At 32.5% G+C, this 15,000-nt stretch overlaps 1 protein-coding gene across 1 annotated transcript in view; it reads left to right on the plus strand.

Moving 5' to 3' along the window:
* The window catches only part of LOC127847032 (uncharacterized), a 149,864-nt gene that overhangs the window by 80,321 nt on the left and 54,543 nt on the right, over window positions 1–15,000 (plus strand). The gene's annotated exons all lie outside the window — the stretch shown is intronic.

The raw sequence follows: 15,000 nt of genomic DNA on the forward strand, positions 1-15,000 counted from the left end.
TTATGAAATTCGTCTTCAATGTATAATTTTCCTTGCCTATTTTGTGTTATTGTTACATATTTTATCAATAGATTACAATTTAATTCATATAAAAAATCGTATTATCTCGCTTTAATGAATTTGAAAAAAACACACTGTTGATAGATCTTTTGATAAAAAGAATTAGACACTCACGAATCGGTAATACTGCAATCCGCCATTTTATTTAATGTCAACGCGATACATTCAATATTGTAAGGGCCTGACAAAAATAACGTATCACCGCCTTCTTGCTGTCTTTCACGATATGGTATTGGATGTTGCAGGTGCGCATAAGCGATGTTTTTGCCGACGTATTTACCGCTAGAAAACAATTCGCTGTCTTCCATGGTATTGGAATGCCGTATGGACGAAGTTTTCTTAGAAAACACAAACATACTCGTTCGATCCAATATTTTTTTAATGATTTATTAGTCTAGTTACCATAGATTTAAACTGATAACCACAACAGATAATAATGACCTGTTTATGGTTAAAACCTTATCCTGAATTTCGTAGTTCCAATGAGCCGCAACTATTTACTATTACCATCAAATTGTAATGTGTACTTATTAAACGTTCAATTATTAAATGTAATAACACGTTCCGTAAAGTATTAAGTTTTTGCACTGTAATACAAGTTTTAGCCGCACATTATAATATCTACATGAAGCTTAAATGACATTTTGATGAAGTGTTTTATTTTGATTTAAACACACAATTGACATACTTAGTTTATTATAATGAATGTGTTTACATGGTAAATAATTTTATTTAAATGATTCTCTAATTTGAATATGATTCACATTAGTTACGATTGCTAGCAAAACAACATGTTTGTGTTGTTGGAAAGGTCATACGAACCTTTATTATCGAAAATAATACCGATTATTTGTATATCAGTCTGAATGTTTGTTCAACTTCAACTTCAATCAAAACTATAACAATTTGATTTTTATCATTTCACGACTAAATATGTCCGGTAAAAATTAATTTATTTTGTACATTTATAAATAGCATCATTGCATAGTTCTATCAAAATAAATAAAAGGTTATCGATTCCTGTATTTTTCTTCGCTTTATGTTTCTCTGATATCAACATATATTATCATCATTTACAAAACGACGTCTATGAGGTTTTGTTTGTATTAAGCACCACCACATATGGCAATAAAACAGTTGTTGTTATTGGATCGCTTAATGTTTATAGCAGATGTACCGTCTGAGTTAAGATTTTGCGACATGTGCTTGAACCAGTGTTGAAAGCAACGGTTAACACACATATGACTTATTAATTCACCGATGAAAAAATGAAACATGTTAAACATACAGTTCCGATAATTAACCTTGTACATATGAAGGCACAGATCATGCAATATGTATAAAACGTTAGATCATAATGGCAAGTATTGAGTCAAATGACTGATAGTGTTATACATTCGGGATGACGCGTATAATTAATCCATTGAAGAGCAGTCGGGATTCAAAAACGAATAAGTTGTGCCATAACACACTTGTTTATTATACGGTTGTATTTTTAATAAAATTTACTAAAATATGACACCATTTCGGACATTTACAGAGTTTTCAAAGGCTCTTGACAATTAAGTAATATGATGTTTTGTAATACATTAGTTGGGCAGTTGGAACTATTGCACCCGTTTTTATTCTAGGAGTGTTTATACATCAACTACCCGTTTTATTATTGCGAATTCTTTATGCATTGTTTTCGATTGTCTGTTGTTTTTTTTCAAAATCTTAGAATGCTTCCAAAACAGATGCCTATTATAGCAACCTTTAAAGGGGCTGAGCGTTTTCTCCATGTGATAAAACATATTCGGAATATTTAAAAAAAACAGCAAGAGACTTTGTACGAATGTCCGAAAATCTACAATTGAGGAAAAACATGGCAAAGGGCAACACATTACAAGCATCTAAATCGTTCTTTAAAGCGGGGTATTTTAATTAATCGTTTAATAATAAATTGAAAATTCATTACAAAAAAATAATATTCGGCGTGCGAAGAATGCTTTTAACGTAATCCACATAATGCCAAGATTGATCTATTCAGTTGCTATTAAACAATTTTTACAATCGCGTTCGATTTATGTTTTAAATCTGAAATATAACTGCTTATGTTGACAATGAAAACCTCCTAATGAACTGATTTTAAACATTGTTTTGTTGCATTACTAATTCACTTAAGTATTAACTATTAATGATTAATGCGCCGTTTAGTATCTCTCGTTTGGATCGGAAGCTTAACATACATTTGCAAAAATAACAGTGGAAAATGTGTTGTGGATTCCCATTCAATTAATTCTTCTCAATACTGTTGACAGCTTGGTGAGGATTAAATTATTTGTCACTACTTCAGTATCTTAATGAGAGAGAATGCGTTTAAAGCGAAATATATGTATTTAATGTTAATTGTGTGTCTATTTATACTTAGGTATACTATACAAGTGGAGGATTTCATTAAAATAGTCGTTTAGATTAAAGCTGGTCATGAGGGTAGTGTGCGACAAATTATTAAAGGCCACATATTTCAATTCCTAAGAAAGGCAAGAACATCCGTTTGTATGAAGTTATATAATTCATCAATTTCAAATTGCATACAGCCGGTATACCGTAATCTGGCAAATGTTTCTTCCTAAGAAAAACACACAAGCTCCGTATACTCTAAAGTAACACCGTATTAAAATAATTAATTGTGATAACATGTCACATCTTTAGAGGAGACGTAAATTTTTAATGAATATTTCGCTCATTTAATAATAGTTTTAATTTTGTACACTGTTTTTATAAATTGTGTTTTCCGATCGCGTTTATTTAGTTGTGTCGCTAACTGTTTATAGACATGTTATAGAGTTTTTGAACCGTTGAAAACGAGAGTAGGGAAATCCATTCCGAATCATTGAAAGGGGATTATCTACTTCCTATTTGTATATATAGCACACATTATATTGTATTTAAGTGTTTTCATTTAAAGTCGAGTAAGTCAATAAAGGGGTAATGATGTGCATAGAGACCGTTAATCTGCATCCATGCAATCATGCCCTTTTTTGTCTAACATTTATCAAAAACTACGAAATCCATCACCGTGAAACATAATAGGTAGAAATATGTTATTAAATGGAAGCAAAGAAAATAGTTTTCATGTCATGGCATCTACATCGTTTGAGAATTTTGTCCTTTGTTATTTAGCCTACTTAATTATTGTCTGTAGGATATTAATAGTTACAGGGTTAGTTACTGACCCGATACGGGATATACGGTTCTGTGGAAAACCATATTGGGGCGAGACCAAAAAGGTCTCGCCCCAATATGGTTTTCCACAGAACCGTATATCCCGTATCGGGTCAGTAACTAACCCTGTAACGATTATATCACGCCAACAACTTTCCATCTCAATTTTCTGCTTCTGAGTTTAGCCAAAATGTGTGGGGGGTAATGTTATGAGCTGGGTTATTAGTACAAAAAACTATTTACCTTTTAAAGACATGTCTTTACAGTTACGTTGTTTTGGTATGGTGTTTTAACAAACATAATAAGCAGAATATGCATATAAATCTGATAAAACGCAGATCCACTAACATATAAATCAAACCATGTTTGTCATTTACCATTTTTGACCAAGAATCCTGCCACTGTTCTTTCTTGTTAAGGTTCATGTAAAGTGTAAAAAGGCGTATTCTTCAAATAGGAATACTTCAATAAATATTACGGCAATAAATTCAATTTATATGTCGATAGCCTCGTAAACACTTGTAGAACATATAAGAAAATGCTTATACAAAAAATATGATGCAAAATGTTGCTTTTGAAGAAATATACAGCGCATGCATGAAATTCTCAAAATAACAAACGCAGTTAAATTGAAAAAAATTCCTTTGGTCAAAATATTGTATACACATAATGTAAGTACTACAAATGAAAAGTCCACACAACACACACCAACAATCCTAAAATATGCAAAAGAGTTAACACAATAATTGGGAACTACTTTAAGTATGGTGGATTTACCAGTGAACCTTCATTTTCAAAATTACTTATTTACTCGCACCGCAGTACTCATTATAGTCACAAAATGACACAATTACAAAAAAATAAACTATATTACCAAAAGGCAAACACTTTGATTGTTCATTTGAAATGTATAGGAATCGGAACGACGACTAATTGGCTACCTTAAAACAAATTACAACATGTTTATGTCACTTCTCAAACTCCATACACGTTAGTTAAACATGTGGGCATAAAACATCCGGTTTCAAGGAAGTCGACATAACAATATTTCAATTAACGATCTAGGCATAATATTTGTGGGATCGGAAAAATGAAATATACAAATGTTGGTCACACGTACATATTAAACCAACTGAACACTTACATTTCTATACAAACCTTGTCATCGATCAAAAAATGCATTTGTTATTGTCTTGTTATGTTTACTTGTTCAGGTAGCCATTATTTGCCGGAAGTATATTCGAAAAATATTTCGTTTCAAAATCGATCATTTATAAATTACTCACGATCTGTTTGTTCTAAAATTTGTATAATTTGTTTATGAGGTAATTTCAAGTTATGATATAAAGTAAACTATTTAATATAAGCAATATTTAACAAATTCGCAAATACGAATCAATACACATTCCTGACCAAGATAGATGACCGATGAAATTAAATCGGGAGGAGAGCCAATTATATCAAGATTCTTTTCAAATAGTGAGTTTCAAGTAAGTGTCATTGTTATGGAGATATTATGAAAATGATATATTTTCATTAATTTTATTTTATAAGATCATAACTCTTATTGATCGCATGCTATGCGCGTAGAAAGTTAGTATTTTTCCAAAATCTATAAATAGCGACTCACGGCATTGACATGTTCATTTTGAAATACGCATAGTGTCGTTGTGGGGCTGTATTGACGCAATTCAATGCTAGGAGTACCTTACATATAACTTGCATATACTGTTGGTGTTTTTATTTGGTGCATTTGTGTTTTTTTTATGATATTGAGAATTTGCCATACATTGCAATATTTTTGCTAATAATTACATTATGACTAACATTTGTGAGTGTTTTTTTTAATTGTATACATGTATGGAATAAAAATGTGATTATTGCAACCATATGTAAATTTCATTAACTTATTTTAGGTATAATTGATCATTTTTATATTTGACAATTTCTTCTATGTGGGGTCATTTTGGGACTTTACATGAACCTTAAGTTGACATGAAAACGGTCCGCTCGGAAACACACTTTCACTTAAATTATATATGTTGAACACTGAATGTTTATGGCTTAAAATAACTCTCCATGAAAGTTGAGTACACATATTTCGCTTATCCATGCATGTCATATGAATATCTTCACTAGTTAAATTGTTATTTGTAAGTTTCACTGAAAATTGTGCTGTCATTCTGCATCTCAATTTTCTGCTCTTCAAACTCATTTTTGATTACGAACCCAACGAAAGGAAAAGCGCGGAAAGTCCTTTTGTAGGTCACAGAGTACTTAACATATTTGAGCAGCCAGTTATATTATACAGCCTCATATCGATAAGCAGTAGAAAATCCAAATGCGCTGTTAATGTTGAATCGACGATTCCGGGCGGCCATTTTGAATGTCTCTACTGCCCCATATAGTTAACTGACATCATATAGGTCATAATACACTAAATAGTTTCCCTATATAATTCAATGTAAAAGCGACAACTTTGAGCGAAAATAAATGCAACATTTTGCACATAGAGACCCCCATAACCATACCTTTTCTTAAAGGCCATTCTAAGCGGAATCGATTTATGCAATAAAAAAGATATGTCATGTACAAAGCAAGAAAGAACTTGACACAAATCAAAATCGACTGTGTTTGCAACTTTTTTTTCGGCCGTTTCTTAGTGGAATGTAGCCTTTTCAAGTGCAATGGTCTACTATAGTCTTTAAGTGTATATTTCAGGGATTCAATATTGAACACCTATTCATGCCCTACCATTATCTCCGCAAGATAACACCCGAATAATGGTTAAAGGTGTAAAACATGCCTTCCTGTCAACTATGATATTTTTTTAGAGAGTACAGCCCTACATGAAGCGATCATTTAATGTATTGTAACCTATAGAATATATGGGGTCAGCATGTGACGTCAAACAGCCAATGAGAGAAGAGTATTGTGCTAGATGGCGTGATATATAGAGAATATATGGTTGGTGCCGAGACGGAGAAAGTCTATCCGGTTAGGCTTAGAAAAAGAAAATATGGCGAGCTTTTATCCTGCTTAATGCCGTTTACACATTTAATCAAAGACAAATGATAAACTGACATAACAATATAATTAATCTTGTCGAGCCTCCTACGTGTACACAACATTCCAGACGACCGAATAACTACCGATTATGTCACGTAAAAATAGTTATACTTTAAACTGTTCCTTTTAATACTTTCCTATTGAATAAAGGAGAAGAAATTAAAAACGAATCGAGAATGCGATATTTTTATTGGTAAAGAAAAAAAATGGAGCATCAAAACAAAAACTAAATCTTATTTACCTTATTAATGACAACTTAAATCGATTGCTTATAACAATAAATTTACACCGATATACACATCCATTTTCTGTTCTTCCATCACTTTGTCGAAATACATTTTCTGTTATTCCATCCCTATTATGGAAATGTATTATAAACCACACTATTTTTTGATAGCGTTTGTATCGAATGCTAACCCCTTTGACCCAAAACCCGATTTACGAAATCGTAATCCTGCCGTAGCGAACTATTTTATTCCTTACGAAGTTAACAATTATGAATGACAAACACACAATCCGAAATACATATATGATTCGTTCTATGCTTTAAAAATATTTATAAAAAACACTGTAAAAACCACCATGTCAAAATTGTTGTCCCTAAAATCCTGAGAGAAACTAGAAACGCCTAGTATGTTTTGTCTGAGAAATGACGTCACACTAGATACGTCATAAATTGCGTAATCAAGTAAACGAAAATGATAAATACGGAAGGCTGGTTTGGTAACATATGTTAAAGAAGAAAAAAAGCATGATATATGATATAACTATAACATTAATGGTGCGTCCCAATACATTTCAAAGGTCAAATATTAGAACATGTTAATCGTCACAGCGTGCGTAGGAATACACTACTTCCTGTTGACCGGAGATAGGAAAATTTATTCGACCCTGCTTTATTTGGTCAATGTTTGCAACAGAGGCAGGAAAAAAGTTTATATATGAAAGAGAACAAGTTGAATATATTCAAATATTGATATATATATATTTCATCGAGAACAGACATTCTGCACAAGACTTATATATGTTAAAAGTAATTGCCAACGAGGTATTGTCTTACTTAATGTTTGCCTGAAGCCTAATTCGAAGAGCCACACGTGTACAATGTATGGGATATTCGTCTAGCTATATGGCGTTTCCAATTCCAGTTGTAAAAATAAAACTTTTAATAATTCATGGCAAATTGTCAGTAAATGATGTATCAGTAAAAATGAATCTAAATTACAGCATTTTAACGTAATGAATGACAGGAGGTGAACCAAACATCGATAATCATTTAATATTGTTTTACAGGTTATAGGTGTAATATCGTTTCTAAATCTATGTATGAAAATTTACCTTTTAAAGTAGTTAAGTCTGGTACTCATAATAAAAAACGACGTCCAGGCAAACCATGGTGGTCTGAACATTTGACTGAATTATGGAATCTTGTTAGTACTGCTGAAAAGTCTTGGTTGTCATGCATTAATAGAAATCATAAAACGGCTTTAAAATCTGAATATGTAAATGTCCGAAAATGTTTTGATAGAGATGTGCAGAGAGCTAAACGATTTTACTGGTATTCAATGCAGAATCAACTTTTGGGGGAGTGTAACGTCGATCCTACCAAAGTTTGGAAGTCCATTGGGAAAATTGGAGTAAATTGCTGTAAAAATAATGTTATTCCGATGGAGGTTATCCTGGAGGATGGCTCCATTTCTACGGAAGTTGATGTTGTGTTGGCAAGGTGGAAAAAAGACTTTGGCTCTCTGTTCCAATCTGTCTTACATACTGACAATAACCAATACAGTTTTGTTGTTACGACGGAGTCCGAAAATATCTCTTTTAATGATCACATTTCTATCATGGAGGTTCATAAAGCATTGATCAATGCCAAAAAGGGTAAATCATGTGGTATTGATAATATTCCTGTCGAAGTACTAACCAATGATTCAGCTTTGTCATTTTTACATATGTTGTTCAATACTTGCTTCAATAATGGTATTGTTCCTACTTTATGGAGTAAATCTGTTATATGTCCTATACCTAAAGCATCTACTTTGGATAAACGGGATCCTTTGTCGTATTGAGGGATATCACTTGCACCTGCAATGTATAATCGTTATTGTTATATGTTGAATAATCGACTTAGTCTTTGGACAGAATCAAATGACAAGTTGTCTGATGAACAAAACGGTTTTCGAAAAGGTCGTAGTACCACAGATCATATTTTGTCACTTAATACTATTATTGATACAAGAAAGAAAAATAGATTGTCAACATACTGTGCATTTATCGATTTTAAGAAAGCATACGATTCTTTTAATAGACATTTACTTTGGAAAAGATTGTATGATGTTGGTGTGTGTGGCAAGATGTTATACGTGTTAAATCTTTATACTCATCTGTTATGTCATGTGTTAGAGTTAATTCTTTTAAAACAGAGTGGTTTGACGTCAAGTGTGGTTTACGTCAAGCGTGTATATTATCTCCACTGCTTTTTAATTTGTTCATCAATGATTTAACTATATACCTTAAATCCTTTGGCTTAGGTATTAATATTGATAACGAAAAGCTATGTATCTTGTTATACGCTGATGACATTGTAATTTTAACCGACAATGCTGATGAGCTACAAATATTGTTAAATGCTTTAAATGATTGGTGTTCTCTGAATGATATGACTGTTAATCCGTCCAAGAGTAATATTATTCACTTTCGCCCAAATGCTTTTCAACGTACGAATATAGTTTTTAAATGTGGGGAAAATGTATTACAACTAGTAGATAGATATACTTACTTAGGTGTTATTTTACATGAACATCTTGATTATGATATTACCGTTAAAGCTGTTGCTCAGAGTGCTAGTCGTGCTTTGGGTCTCTTAATCGCAAAATGTAAAAGCTTAGGTGACGTTCGATATAATGTTTTTTCCAAATTATACGATTCTGTCGTTTGGCCTGTAATTAACTATAGCGCTCCTTTATGGGGCGCTCGGACTTATTCATGCATTAATGCGGTGCATAACAGGGCGCAACGCTTTTTTCTAAGTGTCGGAAAATATACACCAAATGATGGCATATCGGGTGACATGGATTGGATTCCACCACAAGTACGGCAGTGGAAATCTATTACGCTTTATTGGTAACGTTTATCATATATGGACGCAATGAGGGTAAATAAGCGAATAGCAGTCTGGGTAGCATCTAAGTCTAATCGTTTATGTAAAAATTGGGTATTTGCTATAAAACAGTTTCTAGATGTTAATAACTTGAATATGTATAGCAGTATTTTGCAACCGATGTCGTCATCTTTTGTCGATGAAGTCATAGATATTGTTAAAAATAAGTATATCTCCCAGTGGTATGACAGAATAAATAGTAACACTGGTCCTTCTAGAAGAGGAGGTAATAAATTGCGTCTGTATACGTGTGTTAAATCTGAATATGTCACTGAACAATACTGTAAATTAATTATGCCACCTAGACATAGATCTGCGTTTTGTAAGTTCCGGTGTGGGGTAGCTCCCATCAGAATCGAAACCGGCAGGTATGAAGGTTTACCGATGCAGGAAAAAAATTGCCCATTTTGTTATAATGTTGAAGATGAGTACCATGTATTGTTCAATTGCCCAGTGTACTGTGATATCAGAGAAACTTTGTTTAAACGTGCTTCCGAAACAAATGTGTTGTTCTTAACACTAAATGATGTTGACAAATTTAACTATCTGTTTTCCAATTATAATATCATACGAGCCTGTGCCAGATCCTGCTATCTCATGCTACAGAGGCTGGTATTTTTAATTTGTAAGTAATCTATTTTTTTATGTATATAATGTGATCATGGCTTTAGTTTTCCCCCGTTTTATTGCGTCTGAAGCAACTTTGCTAATCCGGTTTACGGTGATCTGATCAACGTGATATATGATTTCTTACACCCATTTTTTAACTAATGCGCGATAGTGCTTTTTTTCTATCTTTCAGTATCTTACCTTTGTTTTAAGGCAGATCGTAATTAATTTGATTAGCAAAGTTTCTCCAGTTTTAAACTTTTTAACTTTTATTTTTTATTTCATTTTTTTGTGCAAAATGTTGAATTGATAAAAGTCGTAATGTATATAATTTGTAAATATTAAGTGGAATTCTTAATTGCGATAGTCTCTTATAATTCCAATATGGAATGGCAATATACATTTGATAATGTGTAAATAATTGTAATATAATAACCATGAATGTATATTGATGAGATTTAAATAAAGATATACTACTACTGGTCACCGATTATACATACTCATTTAAAAAAAGAAGGAAAATGTGTCAGACATAGACGCGGTGATTGCGTCCCTTAAAAAAGAACAGGTCTTACAGGTTATACTTGACGTACGAGAATAATTTATTTTTTGCATTTAATATTCTCCTGGGCGCCGAGCCGCACATATTGCAATATATATATATATGGGCCGCGTCGTGAAAAGACCGGCCTTAATATGCAAGGTGGGTAATTATTTAGACTTTTTAGTACTTATATTATATTTATCATTACGTAAGTTAGGTGTACAAGTGCTTGTTGAAATATTCATTGCTTCACCAATGTTCATTAAATAATACACATGGCAAAGTGCACATATACAACAGACATATTGACACGATAAGAATAATTAAACGTTTTTAAAGATAAACGAAAATTAAAATCACGAAACGTTTGAATAATATCAAAATATAAGCCAGCCTATTTAGTAGAGTTATGTGTGTGCTTATTGTATTTTACAGCAGCTAGATTCACGTCCTAATATCTACGTTTGAGAGGTATTACCAACGATTGTACACTCGTTTCGAGCTTTAGAACATTTGTTCAAGATATCGTGTTTTACCTATGGTAGGTGAAAGGTCCTGATGCGATATTGAATACGCAATACATTTAATAATAGACAACACGGTAAACAGGGACATTCTTATCCACATACATTTTGGTTGCAAGGTTTACACTTGCGTTATTCAGGGGATAACAATACTTTCACTTCGTCGACGTCATTCGAAAATTCGTTCATTCTGTAAACCCGTTATGTTCTGTACAAGTTGTATACGTTGTATCCCGATGTAATGTTTGATTTAAACTGTGACCTCTAAATAAATAAATAAATACTAACACATCCATCATAGCCCCAAGCATACTTACGGTTTAGTAAATGAAATTTCATAAATAATTGTCGTTCCTGCATAATCATTTTTCTTATTTAATTCGTTATTGGTAAACGGCTCTTCCTATACCTGGTAATAGTTGCTTGTTAACGTTTTTGTATCAGTACTCGGTAAATATAATAAAACGAAAAAGCAACTTTATTAAATATTTTCTATTTTAGTCGAATATGCTTCTGACTTCAAGCATATTTCTTTTATTTAAGTAGATTATCTGTCGCGATGATGTCTGCGAATGATAGTACAATTTAAATGTTCATTCCGCCTTCAAATTACCATTAAATACACGATGCATTATTGTTATTTTCATAATCTACGGTCTTACCACATAACACGTTCGCTTTTTCGAAATAAAAACGAAGCGATGATAATTTTAAAAAGTCAATTAGTCTTTTTATAAACGGAACCGGCGTGCAAATGTTTATTCATGAAACATATTTCAAAGATAAAATACTCGCACAGTTATTTCCCTACTGTACACTTAGATGACTATATTGTCTGGAGTAATTAGTCACACAGTGACCTTCATATATATAATTGTAATATGATCATATAATACTTTGAAATTATTTATTTTCTTCAGCACGAAATCTCGTAATTAAAAAAGAATATGTCGTCAGCACTTACATTCGCCAATTCTGATTTTGACAAAAACAAATGCGTCAGTGAATATCCGATTTGTGTGTAACACATGTCCGCGATAAATCGCGGTTGCGACAAATCCCGTTGTGGAAAAAGGAGGACACTTGGGAGTTCTGTTTGTCACATGCCAATTAAATAGTATTTTGTTATCAGGTGATAGAAATGTGCCCTTATTATTGTATGCCATTGACAAGGGTCATTGTTATGATATGTGGATTAGCGGGACCGAATAACCATTAAGGAGTGCTTTTTGCAAGGACAATATTACATAGTAAGAAGTTTATTAGTTTATTACAGTCTAATCAGCATATATACACTCACAACATACAATAAAGATTAGCATAATAATAAAAATGAGTCCAATCGGAAGTATCGAGTTAAAAAAAACTAGACTATTTTATCAACATAAAAATCAACATACACTTATAGTGAAGTGAAATGGAGCTAACCCCTGAATTTTGTCAAATTACAGAAACTGTAACATGAACTACAGAGTGACCTCTCTCCCAAATACCACAAAGTTATATAATCTCCACTAAAGTTTGGAAATCAGTTAAAATAGCTTTGTACAATCTTAGAGTTATGGGACTAAGTCACATATAGCACAGTACAGTTAAAGACTATATTACATAATTAAATTGTGAATGCCCCCACTTACCTCACCTTAAAATTGGCCATAAGAAATTAACCATAAATTACTAAAAGCGAAAATAAAGCACTATTGCGCATAGTAAAAATAAAATAAAAATGTCTTACAAAGCCATATATCGCCTATGGACAGACCATCTACGAACTTATCAGTGGTGACACTCAAACACAGGGATAAACATTAATTATACAATTTAAAAGGTAAATTTAAGTCTTTTATACATTAAAATTCTTAACTATTAGAACAGTTTTCATTATAGGTAGGAAATGACAAATACCATTTTATGAATACTATCTGAATGAGTGTTCAGTGCATAAGTTGGGAGAGTGGTCTAGTGGTAAGATGCTGGTCTAGGGATCGGAAGGTTCCTAGCTCGAATCTCGCTCAGGGCACTGGATTTTTCTGAGCACACAATTAAGCCCAGGTGTTTAAATGGGTACATGTGAGGGAAATAAGTCAATGTGTCGTGGCTGCCTTGTGCGCCATATGTAAACGGACGGCTTAAATCCAAGTCCCAGTTAATGTCGAAGTCGGCTGAAGATGCATATATCGAAGCAGACTATAAACCGCACCTTTAACCTTTATAAGTATAATAGATAGTACATCAAAAAAAATTAACAGGGAATTGATAGAAACACTAAAACCTTTAAATTTAAGAGTGTCCGAGGCAACTTGAAAGGTGTGTACTCATCTCCCACCTAGAACATTAATTTACATTATGGCACACTAAAATAAATACTAAGGTATGCAGTTCCTATATCTATCTATATATATATATATATATATATATATATATATATATATATATATATATATATATATATATATATATATATATATATATATATATATATATATATATATATATACAGAATATAAAAGCGAAGTTGAAGAATATTATAACATGTTTTGGCTGTAAGTTTAACAATATCATTGTTGGCGAGAATATATATAAGCTTATCCTCATCACCTAGATTCACAAATTCTGGCATAAGACTACTTGCTTTCTCCACCAATGGAGATCTAATATGTTCATATGCGTTGCATGATAGTAATACATGTTTTTCACATTCAACCACAGTTTTGCATATTGTACAAATTCTTCTGTCAACAGAAATATGTTCATATCTACCAGTTTCAAGCTTAATTGGTGCTATTCCAATTCTGAATTTAGCTAGTGCAGACTTATGCTTACGGGGCAAAATATTTTACAATACTGCTCTGTTTTGTAGTTGTTTTTCAACAATTTATATGTTCTTAATTTATTACCACTATTACCATTTCGACCAACATTTCTTTCAAGTTTAGCTCTCTATTCATCCACATACATTGCCATCGATTTGAGAACAACATTTTTTCACAAAATGACTTACACAGTTACGTGCATATTCTACTAAATCTAACTTTTCCATATATGTATTAAACATGAATTGTCAATTCTTACGTCTAGTATTACTTTTCATTAAACATGCAGAAAATACCTTTAAATCAACTCTATTAACATCCATTCTAGTAAGAATGATGTGGAAGCTCTCTACGAGCTCTCCAAAACAACATACCTATGAAATGACAACACTTAATTTCAAACGAATATTTTAAGCGAGTAAAGATACAAAATCTCGTCAAATTCAGGTCATTAATTGCTGAAATCTCGCGAGGGAATTAATAGATATTTAACATTGTAACCTTGTCCTTTTAATGGATGCCCACTGCGTATGGCACTAGTACTCTACAATTATGTGAGTAGCATTGGATTCGCGTGTAATGATTTGTCAGTCACCTTCATTTTTAATTGCATTTTAACATTCGAGTGAGATCATTTCAGAAGCGCGTTTGGTGTCTGATTAATTCTCAGATAAGAGTGAGGTTAGCCATCAAACCGTTGTTATCCCTAAATGCTTTGTATTGATCGTTCCAATGCGGTAATCTCAATTAATTTTAATCACTGTATGTTAGTAGGTGGTGGTCTGCTATGTAAATGCAGTGCATAAGAACAAGAATTCCTCTCTAAGAAGTGTCATGGAGCCTCATTAACCTCTGTAGGATTTATTGTTTTCAGATAAAACTCGCTATCTTGACCTTTTTTTGAACCACTTCGACATGACAATATGCGCTTGTCAACCCTTTACGGACGCTGATGTATAGGTTCATCGACATCTGGTAACGGTAGAGATCTCGTCCGAAAACTTGGAACTCTAA

This window comes from Dreissena polymorpha, chromosome 10, assembly GCF_020536995.1.
Source record: "Dreissena polymorpha isolate Duluth1 chromosome 10, UMN_Dpol_1.0, whole genome shotgun sequence".
Taxonomy (NCBI): domain Eukaryota; kingdom Metazoa; phylum Mollusca; class Bivalvia; order Myida; family Dreissenidae; genus Dreissena; species Dreissena polymorpha.